Source organism: Hyla sarda, chromosome 4 (assembly GCF_029499605.1).
Source record: "Hyla sarda isolate aHylSar1 chromosome 4, aHylSar1.hap1, whole genome shotgun sequence".
NCBI lineage: Eukaryota > Metazoa > Chordata > Amphibia > Anura > Hylidae > Hyla > Hyla sarda.
The window spans coordinates 295439707-295447520 of record NC_079192.1 but is presented as its reverse complement, the minus strand read 5'-3'; positions in this window follow the sequence as shown (position 1 = coordinate 295447520).

Genomic DNA, 7814 nt, shown 5'->3' with positions numbered 1-7814 from the left:
CGTACGGGGCGGTATGAGTATTCATTTTTTGCGCCGTGATCTGAAGATTTTATCGGTATGATTTTTGTTTTGATCGGACTTTTTGATCACTTTTTATTCATTTTTAATGGTATAAAAAGTGACCAAAATACGCTTTTTTGGACTTTGGTATTTTTTTGCGCGTACGCCATTGACCGTGCGATTTAATTAATGATATATTTTTATAGTTCGGACATTTACGCACGCGGCTATACCACATATGTTTATTTTTTTTACACTGTTTTATTTTTTTTATGGGAAAAGGGGGGTGATTCAAACTTTTATTAGGGAAGGGGTTAAATGACCTTTATTAACACTTTTTTTTTAAATTTTTTTTGCAGTGTTATAGGTCCCATAGGGACCTATAACACTGCACACACTGATCTCTTACACAGATCACAGGCGTGTATTAACACGCCTGTGATCAGTGTTATCGGCGCTTGATTGCTCCTGCCTGGATCTCAGGCACGGAGCAGTCATTCGCCGACCGGACACCGAGGAGGCAGGTAAGGGCCCTCCCGGTGTCCGGTCAGCTGTTCGGGACGCCGCGATTTCACCGAACAGCCCGATTGAGCAGCCGGGTCACTTTCACTTTAGAAGCGGCGGTCAGCTTTGACCGCCGCTTCTAAAGGGTTAATACTGCACATCGCCGCGATCGGCGATGTGTGATATTAGCCTCGGGTCCCGGCCGTTAATGAGCGCTGGGACCGACGCGATATGATGCGGGATCGCGGGGACCTTAGACAAGGGACAGGACCAGGTCCTGTACCGGGACATCACATAACAAAAATAAATGTAAACATTTGTGGTGTTATCTAGTAAACTAGTAAAATATAATTTTTATAAAACCACTTGGTCAATGATGTAAACGTAAGAGAAAGTAAAAAAATAACAAAGTCATGAATTGCGGATTTTTGGTCACTTCATATACCAGAAAAACATGAATAAAAAGCGATTATAAGTCCCATCAAAACAAATATGGTGCCGATAAAAACAGATCTCAGCACAAATAATTAAACATCTCACATAGATCCCTGTATACAAAAAATAAGTTATCAAAGTCAGAAGAGGATAATTTGAAGCATGCTATGTATTTATTTTTTACTAAAATTAATCATTTTTTTAAACTAGTAAAATAAAACAACATCTATATAAATTGGGTATCGTTGTAATCGTATTGACATACAAAATAAATATAACTTGATCCATTTCCTGTAAAGTGCACTGCGTAGAACCTATACCCCCTAAAATTGCATATGGATTTTAAAAGGAGATGAGGAAAAAATTAAAATGCAAAAACTGAAATATCGCTGCTTCATTAAGGGGTTAACAGAGACATCTCCTCATGTATAACTGTGTCCTGAAGGAGAATATTACTCCTGTGATATTACGTGGGTTGCCACCTTTCTTGCAAAAAAATACCGGCCATGCTAATTTGCATATTTAATTTTATATGCGTGACATCACAGGAAGTGGTATAAGATATACAATACATATGTGGGGGAAATTTTGTCCTCTTCTGATCCCTATGACTCTTTTATTGTTCCAAATACTGGGATGTATGGGGCTAATTTTTTGCACCGCGATCTGTTGTTTTTTTGGCACCATTTTTGTTTTGATGGGATTTTTTGATTGCTTTTTATTTGTTTTTTCTTGTATATGATGTGACTAAAAATACTAAAAAATGTGGTTTAATTAACGTTATATTTAAATAGTTTGGACAATTCTACATATAGGCACATCTGTTTATAACATCTGAGCTAATATAAGCAGATATGATATTCAGGAGCATGGAAAAGCTAGGTGATAGATTGTTACCTGGCTTTTCCATGCTCCTAAATGGTATATGTGTTTATAATAGCTATACTAATGTGGAATGTACCTCTTTGGAAGAGAACACTGATCACAGGCGTGTTAATAGATGCCAGTGATCAGCATGAGAGATCAGTGTGTGCAGTGTTATAGGTCCCTATGGGACCTATAACACTGCAAAAAAAGTTTAAAAAAAATGTTAAGAAAGGTCATTTAACCCCTTCTCTAATAAAAGTTTGAATCACCTCCCTTTTCCCATAAAAAAATAAAACAGTGTAAAAAAATAAAATAAACATATGTGGTATCGCCGCGTGCCTAAATGTCCGAACTATAAAAATATATCATTAATTAAACCACACGGTCAATGGCGTACGCGCAAAAAAATTCCAAAGTTCAAAAAAGTGTATTTTTGGTCACTTTTTATACCATAATGTATGAGTAAAAGTGATCAAAAAGTCTGATCAAAACAAAAATTGTACCGATAAAAACTTCAGATCACGGCGCAAAAAAATGAGTCTTCATACCGCCCTGTACGTGGAAAAATAAAAAAGTTATAGGGGTCAGAATATGACATTTTTAAACGTATACATTTTCCTGCATGTAGTTATGATTTTTTCCAGAAGTACGACAAAATCAAACCTATATAAGTAGGGTATCATTTTAACCGTATGGACCTACAGAATAATGATAAGGTATCATTGTTACCGAAATATGCACTGCGTAGAAACGGAAGCCCCCAAAAGTTACAAAACGGCGTTTTTTCTTCGATTTTGTCGCACAATGATTTTTTTTTTCGTTTCGCCGTGAATTTTTGGGTAAAATGACTAATGTCACTGCAAAGTAGAATTGGTGATGCAAAAAATAAGCCATAATATGGATTTTTAGGTGGAAAATTGAAAGGGTTATGATTTTTAAAAGGTAAGGAGGAAAAAACGAAAGTGCAAAAACTGAAAAACCCTGAGTCCTTATGGGGTTAAAGTGGGCACGGCGCCGGTTCCTGTTCAGCTGATTGGCCCGTGGCCACTCTAAATAAGTGACCAGTGGAGGCTGCAACCTCCACCCCCCTGCCCAAAAAATCACCGGCATTTGTGTTGCCAGTATTTTTAATATAACATTACCGGCAGCGTGGCCAAAATACTGGCTGTATTGGTGAAATTCCAGCTAGGTGGCAACCCTAAATATTACTATAAGAGAAACCTGCAACGTATGGAACATTTCCCTGCACCACTAGGGAGATTTATCAAAACCTGTGCAGAGGAAAAGTTGACCATTTGCCCATAGCAACCAATTAGATTGCTTCAGAGGCCTTTGCATCCAGTCAGCTTTTCCTCGGTACAGGTTTTGATAAATCCCACCTCAAAAGTCTTTACTGCACGTACAGTAGGACCAAGGGTCCTAACATGGCCAAATATACCTGTAACTCCAAACCATAGGCGTGCGCAGCCTATTGCATTAGGGTGTGCACCCTAAAGCACAAACTCACGCCGCGCGCGTGCATATATGTATATATACGCACACATACACACAGTTAGTATAGTTCCCCCACATTAGGTGCAGTATAGTCCCCCCACATTAGGTGCAGTATAAGTCCTGCCACATTAGGTGCAGTATAGTTCCCCCACATTAGGTTGGCAGTATAAGTCCCCGCACATTAGGTTGGCAGTACAGTTCCCACCACATTAGGTTGGCAGTACAGTTCCCCCACATTAGGTTAGCAGTACAGTTCACCCACATTAGGTTGGCAGTACAGTTCCCCCACATTAGGTTGGCAGTACAGTTCCCCCACATTAGGTTGGCAGTACAGTTCCCCCACATTAGGTGCAGTACAGTTCCCCCGCATTAGGTGCAGTACAGTTCCCCCACATTAGGTTGGCAGTACAGTTCCCCCACATTAGGTTGGCAGTACAGTTCCCCCACATTAGGTTGGCAGTACAGTTCCCCCACATTAGGTGCAGTTCAGTTCCCCCACATTAGGTGCCACCTAATGTGGGGGAACTGTACTGCACCTAATGTGGGGGAACTGTACTGCACCCAATGTGGGGGAACTGTACTACACCTAATGAAGGGGAACTGTACTGCACCTAATGTGGGGGAACTGTACTGCACCTAATGCGGGGGAACTGTACTGCACCTAATGTGGGGGAATTGTACTGCACCAGTACAGTTCCCCTACATTAAGTGCAGTACAGTTCCCCCACATTAGGTGTAGTACAGTTCCCCACATTATGTGCAGTACAGTTCCCCTACATTAGGTGCAGTACAGTTCCCCTACATTAGGTGCAGTGTAGTTCCCCCACATTAGGTGCAGTATAGTTCCCCCACATTAGGTGCAGTATAGTTCCCCCACATTAAGTGCAGTATAGTTCCTCCACATTAGGTGCAGTATAGCTCCCCACATTAGGTGCAGTATAGTTCCCCACAATAGGTGCAGTATATCTTTCCACATTAGGTGCTGTACAGTTCCCCCACATTAGGTACAGTATAGTTCCCCCACATTAGGTGCAGTATAGTTCCCCACATTAGGTGCAGTATATCTTTCCACATTAGGTGCAGTACAGTTTCCCCACATTAGGTGCAGTATAGTTCCCCCACATTAGGTGCAGTATAGTTCCCCCACATTTGGTGCAGTATAGTTCCCCCACATTAGGTGCAGTATAGCTCCCCACATTAGGTGCAGTATAGTTCCCCCACATTAGGTGCAGTATAGTTCCCCCACATTAGGTGCAGTATAGTTTCCCCCACATTAGGTGCAATATAGTTTCCCCCACATTAGGTGCAGTATAGTTTCCCCCACATTAGGTGCAGTATAGTTTCCCCCACATTAGGTGCAGTATAGTTCCCCCACATTAGGTGCAGTATAGTTCCCCTACATTAGGTGCAGTATAGTTCCCCCACATTAGGTGCAGTATAGTTCCCCCACATTAGGCTGGCAGTATAGTTCCCCCACATTAGGTGCAGTATAGTTCCCCCACATTAGGTGCAGTATAGTTTCCCCCACATTAGGTGCAGTATACTTTCCCCCACATTAGGTGCAGTATACTTTCCCCCACATTAGGTGCAGTATACTTTCCCCCACATTAGGTGCAGTATAGTTTCCCCACATTAGGCTGGCAGTATAGTTCTCCCCACATTAGGTGCAGTATAGTTCCCCCACATTAGGTGCAGTATAGTTTCCCCCACATTAGGTGCAGTATACTTTCCCCCACATTAGGTGCAGTATACTTTCCCCCACATTAGGTGCAGTATACCTTCCCCCACATTAGGTGCAGTATACTTTCCCCCACATTAGGTGCAGTATACTTTCCCCTACATTAGGTGCAGTATAGTTTTCCCCACATTAGGTGCAGTATAGTTCTCCCCACATTAGGTGCAGTATAGTTCCCCCACATTAGGTGCAGTATAGTTCCCCCACATTAGGTGCAGTATACTTTCCCCCACATTAGGTGCAGTATAGTTTTCCCCACATTAGGTGCAGTATAGTTCTCCTCACATTAGGTGCAGTATAGTTCCCCCACATTAGGTGCAGTATAGTTCCCCCACATTAGGTGCAGTATACTTTCCCCCACATTAGGTGCAGTATATTTCCCCCACATTAGGTGCAGTATAGTTTCCCCACATTAGGTGCAGTATAGTTTCCCCTACATTAGGTGCAGTATAGTTTCCCCACATTAGGTGCAGTATACTTTCCCCCACATTAGGTGCAGTATAGTTTTCCCCACATTAGGTGCAGTATAGTTTCCCCCACATAGTTTCCCCCACACCAGCTCTTGTTGGTCACTTACCATTCCGGCCGGCGCGCGCATCCTCTTCCTTGAATCTCTGCTCCTCTGTTGCTATGGGCGCACGCACGGGACGTCAATGACGTCCCTGCGTGCGCTACTTCCCGGCGGCCCCTGTGTTTTGAAAGTTAACACGGGGGCCACTGTAGAAAGGTAACCGGGACATCCTTGTGTCCCGAAAAGATCTTTCGGGACACAGGGATGTCCTGAATGTGACGGGGGGGTCCTCTGCGGGCTGCTCATGGTGGCCTCGGATGCCTCCCTGGGCTTGATTAGGGTGTGCCTGGGCACACCCGGCACACCCCGTGCGCACGCCTATGCTCCAAACCTATGTCCACGTACATAGGTGGAACTTGTAGCTTCTGGACCCCCAGTGCAAGTCTGTGACAGGGCCCCATGTCTACCATGTGCCATTTCAAATACTGGTGTCTTTTTATGGGACAGTGGAGCCTTGGGGCCCTTCTGAAACCAGGGCCCCTGTGTGACTGATACATGTGCACCCCTATAGTTACACCCCTGTCCACGTGTATCAGAAGTGATCTGTAATGAGGTCAGGTATAGCATGTTTCTGTACCGGGGTCTGTGTGGAGGAGAGGGAAAACTTTTTTTTAACTTATTTTTATAAATAGACATTTCATAAATATCTCTAATCCATGGAAAGACAGCAAACCATGGGCACTTTCAGTTTAAACCCTTAACTCCTTAACGACGCAGGACGTATATTTACATCCTGCGCCGGTTCCCGCAATATGAAGCGGGGTCGCGCCGCGATCCCGCATCATACCGCGTCGGTCCCGACGCTCATCAACGGCCGGGACCCGCGGCTAATACCACACATCGCCGATCGCGGTATTAACCCTTTAGAAGCTGCGGTCAAAGCTGATCGCCGCTTCTAAAGTGAAAGTGAAACTATCCTGGCTAGTCAGTCGGGAGCAGGACACCGGGAGGGCTCTTACCTGCCTCCTCAGCGTCCGATCCCCGAATGGCTGCTCCGTGCCTGAGATCTAGGCAGGAGCAGTCAAGTGCCGATAACACTGATCGCTGCAATGGTAACCCATGGCAGGGATCTGTGCAATGAATCAAAGTGTGCAGTGCTATAGCCCTCTATGAGGGCTATAACACTGCAAAAAAAACACCCTTTTCCCATAATAAAATATTAAACATGTAAATAAAAATAGATATAAACGTATGTGGTATCGCTGCGTGCGTAAATGTCCGAACTATAAAACTATATCATTAAATAAACCACACGGTCAATGGCGTACGCACAAAAAAATTCCAAAGTCCAAAATAGCGTATTTTTGGTCACATTTCAAACCATAAAAAAATAAATAAAAAGTGATTAAAAATTTCGATCAAAACAAAAATGATACCGATAAAAACTTCAGATCACGGCGCAAAAAGTGAGCCCTCACATCATCCCGTTCCCATATAAATAAAAAAGTTATAGGGGTCTGAAAATGACAATTTTTAACATATAAATTTTACTGCTTCTAGTTATGATTTTTTTCAGAAGTACGACAAAATCAAAAGTATACAAGCAGGGTATTATTTTAACCGTATGGACCTACAGAATAAAGATAAGATGTAATTATTACCGAAAAATGTACTGCGTAAAAACGGAAGCCCCCAAAAGTGACAAAATAGTGTTTTTTTCTTCAATTTTGTTGCACAATGATTTTTTTTCCCGTTTTGCTGTACATTTTTGGGTAAAATGACTGATGTCATTACAAAGTAGAATTGGTGGCGCAAAAAATAAGCTGTCACATAGAATTTTAGGTGAAAAACTGGAAGAGTTATGATTTTTTAAAGGTAAGGAGGAAAAATGTCAAATGAAAAAACGGGTTAAGGACCAGGCCAATTTTCACTGTAGCATTTTTTGCTCATCTGACCACTTTCACATAACTCTGGAATGCTTTTACCTATCATTCTGATTCCGAGATTGTTTTTTCGTGACATATTCTACTTTATGTTATTGGTAAAATTTTGTCAATACTTGCATCGTTTCTTAGTGAAAAATTCAAAAATTTGATGAAAAAATTTAAAATTTTGCATTTTTCTAACTTTGAAGCTCTCTTCTTGTAAGGAAAATAGACATTCCAAATAAATTATATTTTGATTCACAAATACAATATGTCTACTTTATGTTTGCATCATAAAGTTGACATGTTTTTACTTTTGGAAGACATCAGAGGGCTTCAAAGT